A 19,544-nucleotide genomic window follows, 5' to 3' on the forward strand; every position below is an offset into this window, starting at 1 on the left:
GAATAATGATGAATCTTCAAAACACCTCATAACATGGATGAACTTGGGGGACATTATGCTGAGTGAAATTATTCAATCACAAAAAAACAAATATATTGTATGAGACTATTATTGTAAAAGCTTAAGAAAAAGTTTCTATACTAAAATAAACATTATTTGAGTGGGAACTGGCTAGAGGGCAGACACATGTTAACTCAGGTGACAAAACAAAAAAAAAAACTAAAGACTGAAGAAGAATTGATGTATCTTTACTGTATTGGTGAAGAACGTTGATGGCCAGAAGAATTAGGAGAAAGATGAGGCTTTCTGCTCCCGTAAAGACTTACAGCCTCAGAAACACTGTACAGGATCGCTCTGAGTCAGAATCGACTTGATGGCAGTGGGGAGGCTGGTTCAGAAGAACAAACAAATCTGTCCTAGAAGGATAACCAGAATGTTCCATAGACGTGAGAATGGTGAGACTTTGTCTCTTTTACCTTGTACGTGTCATCAGGAGGAACCAATTGCTAGAGGAGATCATGCTTGGTAAAGTACAGTGTCAGTGAAAAGAGGAAGACTGTCAAAGAGATAGACTGACAACTGCCAAAATAGATTCAAACAGCAAAGATTGTGACAGTGGTGTAGGATGAGACTACGTTGGTTTTTTGGGGGAGGTGTTTTTGTTTTGAGTATACTATTCATTTTTATTGTGTGGAGGTAGGAGTAAGGAGTTAGGGTTAGAACTCTGGTGAGTTAGGGTTAGGCCTATGGCTAGGTCTAGGACTTTGTTTAGTGTTAGGGTTATGGTTAGGACTAGGGTTAATGCTAGGGCTAGGGGTTGGGCAAGAGCTAGGATTAAGGTTTGGTCTACTTGTAGGGCTACAGTTAAGTTTATTGTTATTTATAATTTTCCATGAAATCTACTTGATTTCCTCTTTATTAGGAAGTTTTGTAACTACATTACTTCCTGTTTTTACTTTATGGGTTTTGTTGTTGTTGTTGTTGTTGTAACTGGTATCTCTGCTTCACTATTTTCTGTCTTGTGGATTTGTTTTACTTTGAATACTTCTATGGGTTAATGTGCTAGACTGCAAAGTCGGTTTTAACCACAAAGTTGATGGTTCAAACTAACCTGTTCCTTGGAACAGGGTTGCTAAGGGTCAGACTGACTTGAGGGCACTTAACAACAACAACATATCTGGGTTGAGTTCTGGTGATATTGTCATATATGTTAATCTCAGGTTATTATTGTCTGCTGTTGTTAATTCGGTGTCAAAAAATCTCCCTTTAGTGTTTTTGGTAAGGTTGGTCTGGTTTTTACAAATTCTTTTAATTTCTGTTTATCTGAAAATGTCCTAATTTTTCTGGCATATTTGATGGACAATATTACTGGGCATATAAATCTCGGTTGGTAATTGTTTTTCTGTCAGAGTTTTACATGTGTCGTCCCATTGTCTTCTTGTTTGCATGGTTCTCCTTTGTAGGTAACTTTTTGTTTTCTTCTGAGTTGCTAGATCCATATTTTTCCTAGATTCATACTTCGCATACTCTGCATTCCAATTAGTGATGGATGCTTGCAGCTGTTTCTTCTCATGTTAAGTTGTGTCCCATCATCAAATGAAGGTACCAAAATCTTTGTTCCATTCACATCATTAAAGTCAACTTGACTTTGAGGAGGCAGCTCTTCCCCAGTGGTATTTTGAGTACCTTTAAACATGAGGGACTCATCTTCTGGTGCTATATCAGACAATGTTTCACTGTTATTCAAAGGTTTTTAGTGGCCAACCTTTCCGAAGTGGTCTGCCTCTCTGTCTTCCTAGTTTGTCTTAGTCTGGAAGCTCTACTGAAACCTGTTCACCATGAGTGGCCCGGCTGGTATTTAAAATACTGGGGCATTCCCTCCAGTACCACAGCAACACACAAGCCACCACAGTACAACAAACTGACAGATGAGTGGTAAAGAATCACCTGGGAATCGTATTAATGATTCAGTATCTCTGGGTTTGAAATGCAAATTCTTAGCAAGGGGTTGAACCAGATGAATGGGTTCAAAGCCTTGCTTTTCAATGACTTAAAAATTGCACATGCAGCAAGTGAAGGTGATTGTGATGAAGGCTAGGTTGCACGTAGGACTGTTGGTTCAATCATTTCAAAGTGAGGGCGAATTTATATAATGTTAAAAGGGCAAATAGGAATTGTAGGTAGGAACCCTGTAGCATAGGGGGTTACATGTTGGCCTGCTAAGCCACAGGTCAGCAGTTCAAGTCCACCAGGTACTCCAAGGAAAGAAAATGAGGCTTTCTGCTTCTGTAACTATTTACAACCTCAGAAACCATATACAGGTCACTATGAGTCAGATGCTGAGGAGGAAGTCCAAGGTGCATTGAAGGAATTGGCAAAGAACAAGGCACCAGGAATTAACAGAATAAAAATTGAAATGGTTCAAGAAAGTGAGGTGGCACAGAAGGCACTCACTCATCTCTGCCAAGAAATTTGGAAGACAACTATCTGGACGACTGATTGGAAGAGATCCATATTTGTGCCCATTCCAAAGACAGGTGACACAACAGAATGCGGAAATCATTGGACAATCTCTTTGCTATCCTATGCGAGTAAAGTTTTACTAAAGGTAATACAGAAACGGCTACAATCATACATTGACAGAGAACTTCCAGAGGTTCAAGCCAGTTTCAGAAGAGGCCGTGGAATGAGGGATTTCATTGCTGATGTCCGATGATCTTGGCTGAAAGCAGAGAATACCAGAAGGAAGTTTACCTGTGCTTTATTGACTACGCAAAGGCTTTCGATTGTGTGGATCATGACAAGCTATGGACAACATTGTGAAGTATGAGTATTCCGGAATACTTAATTGTGCTCATGAGGATTCAGTACCTGGACCAAGAAGCAGTTGTTTGAACAGAACATGGGAACACTGAATGTTTTAAAATTAAAAAAGGTGTGCGACAAGGCTGTATTCTTGCACCATACTTATTCAACCTGTATGCTGAGCAAATAATCCGAGATGCTGGGTTCTATGAAGAAAAACATGGCATCAGGATTGAAGGAAGACTCATCAACAACCTGCGTTATGCAAATGATACAACCTTGCTTGCTGAAAGTGAAGAGGACTTAAAACCCTTACTGATGAAGATCAAAGACCACAGTCTTTGGTATGGATTGCATCTCAATGCAAAGAAAACAAAAATCCTCACCACTGGACCAATAAACAACATTCTTATCAGCGGAGAAAAGATTGAAGTTGTCAAGGACTTCATTCTTCTTGGATCAACTATGGACGCAGCAGTCAAGAGATCAAATGACGTATTGCATTAGGCAAATCTGCTGCACAAGATCTTTTTAAAGTGTTGAAGAGCAGAGATGTCAGTGTGAGGACTAAAGTGTGCCTGACCCAAGCCATGGTATTTTCAATAACCTCATATGCATGCGAAAGTTGGACAGTGAATAAGGAAGACCATAGAAGAATTGATGCATTTGAGTCATGATGTTGGAGGAGAATATTGAAAGTGCCATGGGCTGCCCAAAGAGCAAACAGATATGTGTTGGAATAAGTGCAGCCAGAGTGCTCCTTGGAGGCCAAGATGGCCACACTTCGTCTCTCATACTTTGGACATATTGTCAGGAAGGACCAGTCGATGGAGAAGGATATCATGTTTAGTAAGGTGGAGGGTCAGAGAAAAAGAGGAAGACCCCCAGTGAGATGGATTGGCCAAGTGACAGCATCAATGGACTCAAGCGTGGCAACAATAGTGAGGTTGGCCCAGGATCGGGCCATGTTTCGTTCTGCTGTGCATAGGGTTGCTATGAGTCGGTACAGACTTGATAGCACCTAACAACAACAATAACCACATGAGTCAGAATCGACTGGGCAGTACACCACCACCACCACCAGGAGCTGTTGGTAAGTCAGCCCATTCATAACCTGGGAACTGCACATAGTGCTTTGTACTGGGATGTCCAAACCATTGAGGCAAACCTGAGGATTTTGTTTTGATTATCTAGAGACATGCTTCTATGCCTCTCCTCTCTGGGATTGTGTATCCAGAGCCTCAAAGCCCAGTGGGAGTAAGCAGGGAAGCGTACCATCAAGTCAGTGGGAAGACATCCAGGTCTGAGGAGGAAACTGGGGAAATGGCAGCCTAATGAGCTCTGCTCTTTCCAATTTCTTAAGTCTCTGATTCAGAGGACAGGCTCGCCATGGACATTCCAAACCAGTGAGGCATCTCAGGACCATGAATGCATAGACATCCCAGGGGAGAAAACAATGGAAGACAAGATGGAAATGAGAAATGGCCTTTTTAGGTCTCTTTACCCAAATGCAAGGAGCTAAGAGGATATGGAGGAAGAGGTGGAAGTGCCCCTTCCCTGCAGGAAAGGAGATTATGACTTGATGGGGCCCGGGGAAATCAAATGGAAGAAACTGAAGACCAAGAATGTCAAGCCTCCAGGGATGCATTTTAGATGGACGTGCTAGAAGAGCAAGAGGAAGGGAGTGATATGCTCCCTGCTCGCTAGCAGGGAAAGCCAAGAAGGCAAGGAAGAGGAAGAGTGAGAAGCCAAGAGGCACACTTCAAAGTAATTTGTCAGCTGGGCAGCGCCTTGAGCAAGTGCCATAGCTGATGGATCAGATCACCTCGTGGGAAGTTCCCACGAAGATGGGCCCAGCCGGAGAAGTGTCACCCTATCCTCAACCTGCACCTGAAGCCATGCTTTAAAGGAAGACAACCAAAACCTTAAATGCCCAGGATGGCTCCAGGCAATATTTACACCTGAGGAGAATGGCATTTTCTTCTTGATCTTAAAGGATGATACATTATGAGCTTCAAGCCTAAAGCAAGGAAATCAAATATTCTTGTAATTTTATCCTAGTTAGCAGAGCCACAGAAATGCTTCTTATCCAAAGGAATGTAGACCTCGAGTATTCTCCCCCACACCCATCTCTCCTGCTATCCCTAGCCCTGTGTAGTGTGCCTCCCCAGGACCAATACAGTAATGATGTTTAAAAAGTACCTTCCCCTCTATTATCTCATTTTGATTATTCTTCAGCTCTCAGAGATAGACATTGTTTCTCCTATTTGTAGGAAGAAGAATTTCAGGAACCAGAACACAGATGTTCAAATTCATTCATGCATTCATTCACATACTCATTCGAATACATAATGATTAAATACTATGTGCCAATCACTGACTAGATGCTGAAGACACAACAGTGAAGCCAGACAGGTGAAACCCTGCCCTCATGGAGCTTAGTCTAGTAAGGGGTGGGGAATAGACATGAATTCCACACAAACAGAACTACAAATTAGGAGAGCTGTTGTTACAGAGAAACCAATCTGAGGATCAAGTAAAGCATCTCTTGAAGAGAAGTTATTTGATCCTAGAGATGCTGGGAGGTAGCCAAGAGATGATGGGGTGGGGCAGAGTCTTCCAAGAGGAAGGAAGAGCCTTGAGAAGGCACTGTGACAGGAAAAGACAAGGCACTGCAGAGAGTGAGAGGCAAGAGTGGAGGCTGATGTATGAGGCGTGTGGGGCCTAGATTATGCGGGGCTTGTAGACAATGGCCAAGAGTTTGAACTTGATCCTAAGAGCCACAGGGAGCCACAGAAGGGTTTCAAGCAAAGTGGGATTGGCATGACTAATCTGATTGCCATGGAGAATGCTATGTAAAGAGTGATGGAACTTCAATGAGGAAGGGGGCAATGGAAGCATACAGAAGCGGACAGACTTGAGTGCTATTTGGGAGGTCAATTTGACAGAAAGTTGCAGCCAGCCAGGGATGTGATTGGAGGCAGTGAGGTGTAGTCGATTAAATGGCAATCCCCCAAACAAATGGTAGGTTCATGTCCTAATCCCTAGAACCTATGAGTGAGACATATTTGGAAGTTAAGGATGTTGAGTTGAGACCATCCTGGATTACCCAGGTGGGCCCGAAATTCAATGACTGGGGCATTACAAGAGATAGAGGAGAAGACACAGACACAGAGGAGAAGACCATGTAAAGACAGACGCAGAGATTGGAACGATGCAGCCACAAACCAAGAGATACCTGGAGCCAACAGAAACTGGAAGAAGAGCCACAACAAGCGGACTTGTGGTATCACCCATTGTGGTTAACTTATCACTAGAGTTGGTGCCACCCATTGTGGTAACTCAAGGTGTTACCACCCCCTCCCATGGGTCTCCTCCCTTACCAGATGACTGTCCAACTTTCATATTCATATGAGGTGATTAGAAATACGAGACTTGGGTCAGGCGCATCTTATTCCTCAAACTGACAGTTTTGCTCTTTAACACTTTAAAGATGTCTTTTGAAGCAGATTTGCCTAATACAATCTGTTTGTTCTTTGATTTCTTGATTGCTGTTTCCATGAGTGTTGACTGTGGATCAAAGCAAAATGAAGCGTTTGCCTGGGGACTCCTAAGCCTATCGACAAGGACCTAGCCACAGAGGGCTAGAGTTGAGAGTGAAGCTTCCAGCTGATATGAAGTGAGGAGAGATGCACAAGAACATTCAAACTTGCAGATAGTACCCATTTGATCAAGCTTCTACGGCCTGATGATCAGAACTCAACTAGAGGAAGATAAAGAAATTTGATAAAAGAAACAAGTGTAAATTGCTACAATTTGATGAACTTGGCCTATACTTATGGATGTAGTACCTCCAAAAACCAACTGAGAGGGAGGAAGTCTTCACATCAAGGATCAAACCTATCTCCTCTAGACACAGGATTGACAGGAACGGGCAACTTAGACATTGGCTACCTAAAATGGGGGGTGGGGGTTGCTATAAAGGCACAAAGTGGCAGGCTTTAGAAGTTTTCAAGAGGGAGTTAAGTTTCAGAGTGTGTGGGCGAAGGTAAAATACCCACCAAATAGTTTTCATCTTGTCTAGACGGGTCTGGTGAAAGGAGATGGGGATAAGATTCTTTTGATTCAATAGTGAGTAATTGTTATCATTACTAATTGAGACTGTTACCACTGTAAAGGTAGAAGTTTTGTAACATAAAGCGGGGAATAGTTACTGATACCGTGGAGGTTACGAATCGGACTGCTAACCTCAGGTTCGGCAGTTCGAAACTACCTGCTGTTCCACGGCAGAAAGATGAGGCGTTCTGCTCCCGTAAAGATTTGCAGCCTCGGAAACCCTGTGCAGGGTCACTGAGTTGGAATCAACTCCACGGTACTTAACAACAAATTAATCTTACAGACCAGGAACAGAGGAACCTAGGACCATCAAGGGAGAAGAGCACAAGCAGAATGTGGGACCATATCCAGAGTAGCAGCGACACCAGAGACGGAGGCAGGGATAATGATATGGAGAGATAGAGCAGTTGAGGACTCTGGACTCATGGAAAGAGAAAGTCTGTGTGCTGGTGGCTAGAAGGCTAGCTTGTAGAATGTGGCCTTGGGTTGTTTAAATGATAATATATTCCTGAGTGTTTTGTGTACATCAAAACACACACACACACACAAAGGGGAAAAAAACAAAACAGAGGGAATACAAGCAAATACTGTTGAATAATGAAGCATGTAGAGGATTGTAATCATTGCAATGAAATGAAGTATGATAAGAGGAGTGCCAACCCGATATTCTCCATGTAAACAATCACTCAGTTCACAATAAAAACTTTTTAAAAATTCGATTTTTTCTCCATTTATCATGATGTTATTTATTGGCCCAGTGGTGAGGATTTTTGTTTTCTTTACATTGAGGTGCAACTCATACTGAAGGTCTTTGATCTTCATCAGTAAGTATCTTAAGTCCTCTTATTTTCCAGCAAGTAAGGTTGTATCATCTGCATATCATCACAGGTTGTTAATGATTCTCCCTCCAATCTTAATGCCACGTTCTTCATATAATCCAGCTTCTCAGATTAATTATTTCAGAGTACATTGTTGGTGGTGGTGGTGGTAAGTGCTGTCACAATGATTTTGTCTCATTGCGAACCTATGTAAGGTTTACGAGGTGAATTCGGACCATTGACCTTGTGGTTCAAAACAGACCTTGTGGTCCTGGGCTTATCCTACAGTGCCACATAAGGACTTCCAGAATACATTATAAGATTCAAAAAGTTAATTAGCATAGAGTTTTAGTCTTATAAGTATATTGATACATGTAAACTGGGTTTACAAAAATGTTTTTGCTGTTATAATTAACTACAGGCATATTTATTTATATACTAAAGAATGTTTCTATTGAAACATTGCACACAAATTTTATATAGCTGGTCATTCTTGTGTCATCCTCTCTGACTGTCACCGTGTTGGACCCACATCCCTGAGCTCCCCTAGTGATACCACTGAATGTGGTCTTGCCAATACCTTGCTTTGGGTCTAGTAAGGCTGATTTCAGACATCTGACCTCCAGAATGTGTGATAATACATTTTTATTCTTTTAAGCCACCAAGTTTGTAGTGATTTACAGAAACCTTAGGAAAGAAGTTCACGGTGTGTTTTGCTGTAAAATGGCTGTTTTTCTCGTCCTTCCTTGCTTTCTTTATGTGTGCAAAAGCATGACCTTTTTAAGATTAGTATTTGCCTTTATTTTCATGTGCTTGGGAAAAGTATAAAATACAAAAATGTGACCGTCCAGGGTTTCAGTATGTGGCCAGGGTAGGGCTCATCTGGTGCTGAGGACTAGGAACCAATTTCTGATCACTTCCGGGGTACACATCTGGATTTGAGATGGAGCAAAGCTAATCTCTCATACCTCAGAGCTCGCAACTCATCACCTAACGAGTCACAGACTCGGCATCTAGTCCCCAACAGTCTCTGCCCTGGCTGAACACACGAATGTACCAGATTTGAACTCATATCATATCCCACCTGATGGAAGCCAGGATAAGACTGGTCATCAAAGCAAGTGGCAGCAAGCTCAATGGTCCGCTGGAACTTGGAGATAAACCTGCTTCTTGGGGAATGTTAGCCAAGCTCCCAGCGCCCTGCTGCCTGAGGAAGGAATTAGAATGTCTCCCCTGGGGAAGCAGTGTATTTATAGACCCTAGCTGAGAGGAAGGATGGAGGCTCCTGGGAGACGTCATAGAGGATGCGCAGAGGAAATGAAATTGCTTCAAAAGACAAATGGGAGGAACGGGGACCTGCCCAGCTTTGGGAGAGGCCCAAGGATCAGAAGAAATTAGGCAGGATGCTGGGTGGAGAAACATGGCAACTCTGTGGGGCTGGGCTGGGGTGTGGATGAAGGAGCAATTTTTCTCAGAGGGTTCCTTTGAGGGCTAATCCAACTCTGAGCAGTGGCATTTGAGATAGAACTGTTGATCCGAATTCCACTGGCATCACGTTTTTCTCGTTTTAGTATCAATGAGATGTATCTGTGGAGACTGCTGATGTCTCTTACTGATCCTATAAAACCTGCCAAAGGTGGAAACTGTGTAAGACACACCATCCGAGAAGAAAGACTCAAGTATTTTCCACTAAAACAGGCAAAAGATGTCAAAGGTGGAATTCTTTAGTGAACCAAAAAAGCAAAGCAGTCCCGACAAGTTTCAACTCTCACAGGTTTGCAAAGAAGTTGCAAGAAATATAAATGGAAGAAGCATTTCTAGAACACTTCGAACCCATTTGCGAGTGACTGAAAAGTTGCTCCATGGAAGGAATTAACAAGCAAGAGTCCTGGTGATGCTGTGGCTTAGGCATTGGATTGCTAACTGCAAGGTCAGCAGTTCAAACCTACTAGCCACTCTACAGAAGAAAGATGAAGCTGTCTACTCCCATAAAGATTGACAGCCTTGGAAAAACTATATGGGGTCATTATGAGTCAGAACCTACTCAATGTCAGTAGGTTTGCTGTTGTTGTTAAGTGCTGTTGAGTCGATTCCGACCCATAGCGACCCTGTATAGGGTTTCCAAGGAGCAGCTGGTGAGCTTGAACCACCAACCTTGCAGTTCAAATGACTTTGCAGTCTGATGCATTAGCCCACAGTGCTACACCAGAACTCCAATGTCAGTAGGTAGGACCTAGATAAAGGAGTCCTGGTAGCACAGCAGTTAGGCACTTGGGTGCTAAACTAAAGGTCAAGTGGTTCAAACCCACCAGCTGCTGCACAAGAGAAAGATGTGATAATCCAATTTCATAAAGATTGGTGGTGATTATGTGCCGTGGAGTCAGTTCCGACACATAGTGACCCTGTATAGGGTTTCTGAGGCTGTAAATCTTAATGGGAGCAGAAAGCTTCATCATTCTCCAGTGGAGCAACTGGTAGATTCGAACTACTAACTTTGAGGTTAGCAGTACAAGTCGTCATCCACTAGTTTGGAAACCCTGTGGGACAAGTTCTCGGTCGCTATGAGTTGGAATCTACTTGAACTAGATACAGGATTAAACAGCAGAGATGCTTCTAATGGTTAGTATTTGACTCAGTGTACTTGGTAAAGGGGCAAATGTAAAAGGCAAAAAAGTTAGATCCCAAGAAGATCTCTATGACCAGGGTTCAGACCCTATTGATGATCAGGATTAGAGAGCATTAGCCATCAAGCAAGCAGTCATTGTAGTATAGTGGTTAAGGGCATGACTCCCAACTGAAAGGTCAGTGGTTTGAACCCAGCAGCCACTTGGGAGGAGAAAGATGAGGCCGTCTGCGTCTTCGAAGATGACACCCTAAGAAAGCCTAGGGAGCAGTTCTACTCTGTGCTGTAGGGTGACTCGGAGTCAGAACTGACTCCTTGGCAATAGGGTTTGGTTTGGGTTTTTGGCGGGGGTTAGACACCAAGCAGATGAGAAAATCATACAACTCGCTGAAGAAAAACGACTTTAGCAAAATCCACCAACCAAGATAGTTCCTCCAAATGGTGATTGTTGTGGTTGTGTGCCGTGGAGTCGGTTCCGACTCATAGCGACCCTGTACAGGGCTTCCAAGGCTGTAAATATTAATGGGGGCAGAAAGCCTCAGCTTTCTCCCGCGGAACGGCTGGTAGTTTCGAACTTCTGACCATGAGGTTCACAGCCCGATTCGTAACCACTACGCTACCAGAGGGACTTATTATTTATAGAGTAAGTTCCAGGTTGTCATAATTGTTAGGTACCATCAAGCAAACCACTGCCCAATCCTGTGTCATCCTCACAATTGTTGTTATGTTTGAGCCCATTGTTGCAAACACTGCATCAATCCACCTTGACAGTTTCAGGTCAGGTTCCACATAATTAGCATCATTTTCTCTGATTAAAATTGTTGTTGTTAGGTGCCATTAATTGATACCAACTCAGAGCGACCCTATCTATGCACAACAGAACAAAACAGTGCGACAACCTCACAATTGTTGCTACATTTGAGCCCATTGCTGCTGCCACTGTACCAATCCATCTCGTTGGGAATCTTCCTCTTTGCCTAGACCCTCCACTTTCCCAAACGAGGAGTTTAAAGCGCACAAGAAATCAAATGATGAATTGCATTGGGAAAATCTGCTGCAAGACCTCCTCAAAATGTTAAAGAGCAAAGATGTCACTTTAAGGACTAAGGTATTTCCAATCACCTCAAACATGTGAAAGCTAGACAATGAAAAATAGAAGACTGAAGAATTGATGTATTTGAACTGTGCTGTAGCAAAGAATATTGCACATACCTTGAACTGCCAGATGAATGAACAAATCAGTCTTAGAAGAAATAAAACCTGAATGCTTTCAAGTAAAGATGGTGAGACTTTGCATTGCCTACTTTGAACAACCCATCAGGAAAGACCAGTTCCTTAAAAAGGACATCGTATTTGGTAGAGGGTCATCAAAAACAAAGGAAGCTCTCAGTAAGATGGCTTGACACAATAGCCTTAATTATGTCCTCAAACAAATAAAAAAAGCATGTGGATGATGCACAACTCAGCAACACCTTGTTCTGTTCTATAGAAGGTAGCAGCCACGAGTCGATGGTAACAAACAAGTAAGCTCAACTCTTGTTGTTGTTGTGAAGTGCCATCGAGTCGGTTCTGACCCATAGCGACCCTGTACAGGGTTTCCGAGGGTATAAATCTTTACGGGAGTAGAAAGCCTCATCTTTCTCCCGCGGAGCAGCTGGTAGTTTTGAACCACTGACCTTAAGGTTCGTAGCCCGATTCATAACCACTACGCTACCAGAGCTCCTTAAGCTCACTCTAGGCAATAAAATTAGAAAGACAAATACTTATTAATGAGACAGTGAAAACTCATGTTCTCTGTTGGTGCTCCATTTGTAGAGGCGCTATTTAGTGGGACATCAACTAGTACCTGGCTTGCTAGGATTCTCCCCTTACCCCAAAAAGTTCCTAGTTAGTAGCTTCAGAGACAAGAGAAGCTTTGAAGCTCTTCTTTAAAAAAAATTTTATCAGCCTTGAGAATTAGGTTCTTCTAAGAACTATTTATATGGGTACAAATTGACCATAGCAACTCCTGAGAGATTCAATAGGAAACTGAAGAAGCAGAGAATTTCTGCTACTCCGGAAGGAACCACTCAAAAAAGGAAGACGAGAACGGTTTCACAACTCTAAGAATGTAATCAGTGGCACTGAATTATACATGGAGCCACTGTTGAAATGGTGTATGTTTCCCTGTGCATAGTCTCAACTACAATGAAAATAAATAAGATTATTTTCAAAATAGTTTTTTCCCTTATTATTATTCTTTTAAACCAGTGTTGCAGTAACTGAATTTCTTTGCTCACTAGCTTAACTTCTGTCTTAGGGAACAAATTGGATGAGTGGCATTGGAAAGACACCTTTCTTCATTATGAGGTGTTCTGAAGGGCTGGGTTGTGAATGAGGATCCTGAGCCTAACCACAGTTGTTTTGGTGGCTTCACAGCCAGGAAACACTAGTTCATTGGGGTGAAGGCCTAGAGGGAGAAATAGGAATCTGGAGTTAGAGTGACCAGTCCTGCCTTTGTCACCTGCTTTATGTGTAACCTTCGGCAAGTTGCTCTTCCTTTTTGGGTGTCAGTTTCTCCATTGGCAATTGGAAAGATGGGGTCACATCTGGTAACTATTGGTGTTGACCCAACTAAAAATCTTTTGGACATGTTGTGACGGTTTTTCCCAGAAGTAGACAGCTTGATATACATGAATATCGTAACCCCAGAGTGATTATTAATATGACTATACAACTCCTTTCATTCAATGAGTATTTATTATTGAATATTTGCTCTGGGCAAACACTGCTGGTGAAAATACAAAAATGAATAAGACATAGCCTTGTTGTTGTTGTCATTGAGTCAGTTCTGACTCATAGCAACCCTGTATATAGAATTTCCAAGGAGTGACAGGTGGGTTTGAACTGCAGCAGTCCAGTGTTGGAGGCCTGGTGTGACGCTGTGGGTTAATGCGCCAGACTGCAAAGCCATTGGAACTGCAGGGCCGGTGGTTCAAGCTCACCATTCGCTCCTCGGAAACGTTATACATGGTTGTTTACAACATTACACTTTACAACAACAGCAACAATCCACACCAGGACTCCAGACATACTCTTAGCATATACACATATAATTTGTTGTTGTTGTTGTGTACCGTGGAGTCGGTTCTGACTCATAGTGACCCTACACAGGGTTTCCAAGGCTATAAATCTTTACGGGAGCAGACCGCCTCAACTTTCTCCCACGGAACCGCTGGTAGTTTTGAACTGCCGACCTTGAGGTTAGCAGCCCGATTCGTAACCACTATGCTACCAGAGAATCCTATATAATAGCTATAAGAATATATTACACTTATAGAATGCTTATCTTGGATAAAGCATTGGACTACTAACCACAAGATCAGTGGTTCAAATCCAACCAATGCTTTCTCCCATGAAGGAGAAAGATGAGACTGTCTGTTCTCATAAAGATTTACAGTCTTGGAAATCCTACAAAGGATCGCTATGAGTCAGAATCAACTTAACGGTAGTACATATCTTACTGTGAGAACCAAGCACCATGCCAAGTATTTTATAAATGCCTACTCCTTTAATCCTTCTAATAATCCAGAGAGCTAGATTGTATCCTATTTTTTAGATGAAGAACCTAAGGCAGAGAAAGGGTAAATAATTGTGGTTCTGTGGGATAATGCACTGGATCCAAGGTCAGTTTGAACCGCAAAGTCAGTGGTTCAAATTCACCTGCTGCTCCTTGGAAACGCTGTAAAGAGTTACTATGAGTCGGAACCAACTCAACAAACTAGTCATTTACTAAATGATGCTGGTGTGTGCTATCAAGTCAATTCCGATTCATAGCAACACTATATGACAGAGTAGAACCGCCCCATAGATTTTCCTAGGCTCCTGGTGTGGTGCTGTAAGACAAGCACCGGACTGCTAAATGCAAGGACAGCGGTTCAAAAAGCTAGCAGAGTTTTGTTTGTTTTTCCTAGTAGAACACTTGCTAGTGGGTTTGAACTACCAACCTTTCAATTAGTAACTTAACCAGGGGCTGGCTCCTTCTTTGTAAGTGTTGTTGTTGTTGTTGTTGTTGTTGTTGTTAAGTGCCATCAAGTCAATTCCAACTCATAGCGACCCTGTATAGGTTTCTTTTTTCTAGTAGAGCTGCTAGTGGGTTTGAACTACCAACCTTTCAGTTAGCAACTTAACCATGTGCTGATTCCTTCTTAGTAAATGTTGTTGTCGTTGTTGTTGTTAAGTGCCATCGAGTCAGTTCCAACTCATAGCAACTCTATAGGGTTTCCAAGGAGTGGATGGTGGGTTTGAACCGCCAACCTTGTGGTTAGTAGTCCAATACTTATCCAACAGAGTTACAGCTGCCTTATTCCAGAACCCATGAATTTGACCACTTTGCTTCACTGCTTCCTGATATGATTCAAGATAGTATGAGTTAGAAGAGCAATCAAAGATACATGTAGGTCCAGAGTACTGAGAAATTACTATTGAAGCTCAGTAAGGGAGGAGTGTGTTGGTCTCAGTTGCTTCATCTGTAAGGAATAGATCTACCTCATAAGAAGTGAAAGGCGCTCTGGTGGCACTGTAGGTTAGGCATTGGGCTATTAACAATGAGGTCAGTAGTTCAAACCCACCAGTTGCTCCACAGGAGAAAGATGAGGCTGTCTGCTCCCAACAAGATATATAGTCTCAGAAACCCTATACAGGGTCACTGTGAGTTGAAATTGACTCAGTGGCAGTGGGTTTGGTTCTGAAGTTTTCATAGGTGTGAGAATGAAATGTACTGATATTTGTAAAGCAACTAGAACAGTGCTTGACACATAGCACATGCTCAATAAATTTGAGCCATCATCATCTGTGGCATAAGCAACAAGATCATACGGAGTTCAGAGACCCTACGTGGTATAAAATAACGCTCTTGACTGCTGACTAAAAAAATTATAGGTTAGAGAAGAATGGATGTCAACAGCATTGAGCTCTGAGATTTCAGTGGGCAACCCGGAGGTTGGGTTGTAAACTGCCAGAGGGAATCCCTGCCTGAGTTGACTTTGAAGCAAGAGGAACTCAATGTACTGGCACCAGTTGCCCCAACTTGACTCCAACTCATGGCGACCCCATGTGTGTTGAGGTAGAACTGTGCTCCATAGGGTTTTCAATGATTGATTAAAAAAAGAAAAGTAGATCACCAGACCTGTCTTCTAAGGTGCCTCTGGGCGGACTCAAACCTGTCATCTGTTGGTTAGCAGCTGAGAGCGTTATATTACTGCCCAGGGACTCTGAGCTCTGTACGCTATTATGTGTTCTGTCTAGTTGATTCCAAATGAAAGTCAATTAATGTTGTTGTTGTTTTTATTGTTGTTGTTGTTCTTGTGAAGTACCATGGAGCTCTGGTAGCATAGTGGTTACGAATGGGCTGCTAACCTCAGGGTCGGCAGTTCGAAACTACCAGCTGTTCCGCAGGAGAAAGATGAGGCTTTCTGCTCCTGTAAAGATTTACAACCTCGGAAACCCTGTACAGGGTTGCTATGAGTCGGAACCAACTCCAAGAAGAAGACAGAGTTCCTGAATATACAAACAGTTAACATGCTCTGCTGAAAAAGGTTGGTGGTTTGAGTCCACCCAGAAGACACCTTGGAAGAAAGCCTGGTGATTTACTTCGGAAAACTTAGTCATAGAAAACCGACTCCATGGCAACTGGTTAAGAAGAAGACAGATGGGAATGGGCAGAGCCAAGAAACAGAGCTTTCCTGATCAGTCCCAAGAGGCTAGAGGACAGAACCCAAGGCAGTGAAGCAGTAGGTAGGGAAGAGAACGCTAACATGAATAAACAACTACTGTGGGCTGGGGAAGGAGCCCTGGTGGTACAGTGGTTAAACAGTCCATTGCTAACTGAAACGATGGTAACCAAAAGATTGGCAGTTCAAACCCACCAGCATCTCCACAAGAGAAAGGTGGGGCAATCTGCTTCCAGTAAAGATGACAGCCTCGGAAATCCTATCGGGCAGTTCAACTCTGTCCTGTAGGATTACTGTGAGTCAGAAGTGACTCATGGCAGTGAGTTTTGTTTATGGGTTTTGGTGGGCTGGGTATTGTGCACATTATCTCTAACTTCCCAACCATTTCATGAAGCAGGTACTATTATGTTGTTGTTGTTGTTGCTACTGCTGTTAGGTGCCACAGGATTGGTTCCACTCATAACAATACTACGCACAACAGAAAGAAACCCTGTCTGGTCCTGGCTCCATCCTCACAAACATTCCTGTGTTTGAGCCCACTGTCCAGCTCACTGAGTTGTCCTCTTTTTCTCTGACCCTCAACTTTACCAAGCATGAAGTCATTCTCCATGGATTGGTCCCTCCTAACAACAAGTACAAAGCAGATGAGCCAAAGTCTCACCATTCTAGCTTCCAAGGAGCATTCTGGTTGTACTTCTTTCAAGACAGATTTGTTCATTTTTCTGGAAGTCCCTGGTATATTCAATATTTTTTACGAACACCATAGTTCAAAGGCATCGATAATTCTTCCAGCTTCCTTATTCTTTGTCCAGCCTCTTCTGCATGCACATGAGGTGATTGAAAAGAACATGGCTTGGGTCATGAGCACCTTAGTGCTTGCAAAAAGGCATGAAGGTGGCATCGAGCCTTTCCTAATTTGGCCAGCAGCAGCAGCGCTTGGCCAATTCCTATGAGGCAGAGGTCAGACAGGCCTCCCCACTCCAACTTTCTTTATCAATTTGAATACCAACCATCCCTCCCACAGCACTTTCTACTTCTCTGCTGGATTCAGTAATGTATTGCAATGGCCACATGGAACTCAGGATTATGGGTTTTATTAGGGAAGTTAACATATTACAATTCAGGACCAAAGATGCTCAGGACACAGTTCCTTCAGTCAGGAGTCTCTCCTCAGTCATGCTCACTCCTTTCTCTGGTCCATCAGCCTTGGGGCCCCTTAGTCTCTACCCTGCTCCTGCAAGTATTACAAAGCTTTTTTAGTGCTTCCGATAAATGCCCAAAGGACACTCCACTATGCATACTATACAAGCCAGTCTTCTGGCACTCAGTTCTATCCCAGGAAGCACCTCTGCTCAGTCTCATGCCCCGGTTCTTGGTTCTGCTGCTCCTTACCACTGCTTCTCCACGCAAGGATCTCAGGATCCAAAGGACACACTCTGCTCATGACTCTTCTTTATTAATGGTTGTGAGGTTCCTCCCAACCCCATTCTTCCTTCCAAAATAGCTCATTTTAAACCCAGAGGGATGACAAAACTGATCAATGACCACATTAGAGTTTCATACACCCTTTTTGTTTGCTCCCAGCCAATCATTTGGTAGGCGTTACACAAGGTTGGCAGTTCAAGCTCAACAGCTGATCCTCAGAAACTCTGCTATGGGTTGGAACCGACTCGACGGAACCCAACAACAATAACATAGAACAAGAGCCATAATTCACTGTATCAAATGCTCAAAGTGACATCTTTGTTTTAAAGAGGTCTTTTGCCCAACACAACACATTATTTGATTTTCTAACTGTTTCCATGGGTCTTGATTGTGGCTCCAAGTAGAATAAAATCCTTGATAACTTTAATCTTTTCTCCTTTTACCATGATGTTGCCTATTAGTTCAGTTGTTAGGATTTTTTTTTCTTTAAGTTACGGTGTCATCTAATACTATTATAATCCCCTTTTAATTAAGATGAAGAAACTAAGGCTAAGAGAGATTAAATGTTTGCCCAAGGTCACAGCGAATGAATGGGGATTGAGGGGCAGGGTTTGAATTCAGTGCATTGAAACTCCAAAGACTGAGTCCTTCCTACTGTTCACTCAGCCTTTACAGCTCAGAAAGGTGGATCAATCCACTGAGGAGCAGTAGCTGGTGGCAATGACATGACACTCTAAGAGGACAGGTCACAGAGTGAAGTCACAGAATTTAACTATCTCCTTTCTGTCACCAACAATCACACTGAATCCCACCGCTGATCCCACGAGTATATCTCACCTTGACCAGAAAAGAGCCAGGCCCCTGATGACAACGGAACAATGCACCTCACAGCTGCTTGTGATTTGACCTCAGGATAGGAAAGTGTAGATTGGTTTCATATACTGTCTGTCCATCCCTGAAAACACACAACCAAACCCATTGCCACCATCTAGTCAATTAAGACTCATAGCAACCTTAGAAGACAGAGTGGAACTGCTTCATAGGGTTCCAAGTCTGCTTCTTTACAGAAGCAGACTGTCCCATCTTTCTCCTTTGGAGTGGCTGATGGGTTCAAATCACCACCATTTCTGTTAGCAGCCAAGTATTTTAACCATTCCTCCACTTGGCCCCTTGCCACTCCAGAAAAAAAAAACAAGTTTAAAATGTTTATTCTGCCAGTAATACTCATCTTCCCTGACCAAAGATGCTGCAGAGTTCTCCTGACAGTTATGCATTCAATAAGCAGTAGTAGAGTGCCAACGATGTGCCAGACAAGGTGCTAGGGGTTGACATTCCAGTGACCTTAAAGGGTGGTGTGTGGAAAGATACGAGAGCAAACTGGCCATTCAAGAAGCTATTGAACTCTATGGAAGTCCACAAATGTGAGCACTTGGAGTTGAATTCCTCACATCCATGGGCCTGGACTCCGGAATGATTCCTCAGGCGGTGGGCCCTCTGTATAGACTGACAGCAGGCCTGCAGGGCACAGTGTGTAGATCCGAAAGTGCTCCCAATGCTACGTGAGCAGAACTGCCAGGGAAAGTTCTAGCCTGAGCTGCTATGAAGAGGACAAAGGGCATTGAGGCCAAGAGTGGTTTGAGAAAGTAGGAAAAGGTCATCTTGGATCTGGGTGCAATTTGATTAAGTGGAGACAAGGATTGAATTCAAAAATGCTTCCCTGGCTAACATACAAACCTAGTGCCTCCTTTATCACGAGACCAGAAGAAATGGATGGTGCCCAGCTACCATTACTGAACAGTTTGGTCAAAGATTCTATAGAAGAATACTGAGCAAAGTGTGTGTGTTTGGAGATGGGGACGGGGGAGGAGAAGGATGCAGAACAGAATTTCAGATTCTCATGGAATCCAGACTTTCTGGAGCCATGGAGGCTGGATGAACCGCTGAAACTATTGCCCTAAGAACATCCTTAAACCTCAAGCAAAAAAGTATCCTTTGTCAAGCCACTGTTGTCGTTGAGTCAGTTTTGGCTCATAGCGACCCTATATA

Source organism: Chrysochloris asiatica, unplaced genomic scaffold (genome assembly GCF_000296735.1).
Source record: "Chrysochloris asiatica unplaced genomic scaffold, ChrAsi1.0 scaffold00051, whole genome shotgun sequence".
NCBI lineage: Eukaryota > Metazoa > Chordata > Mammalia > Afrosoricida > Chrysochloridae > Chrysochloris > Chrysochloris asiatica.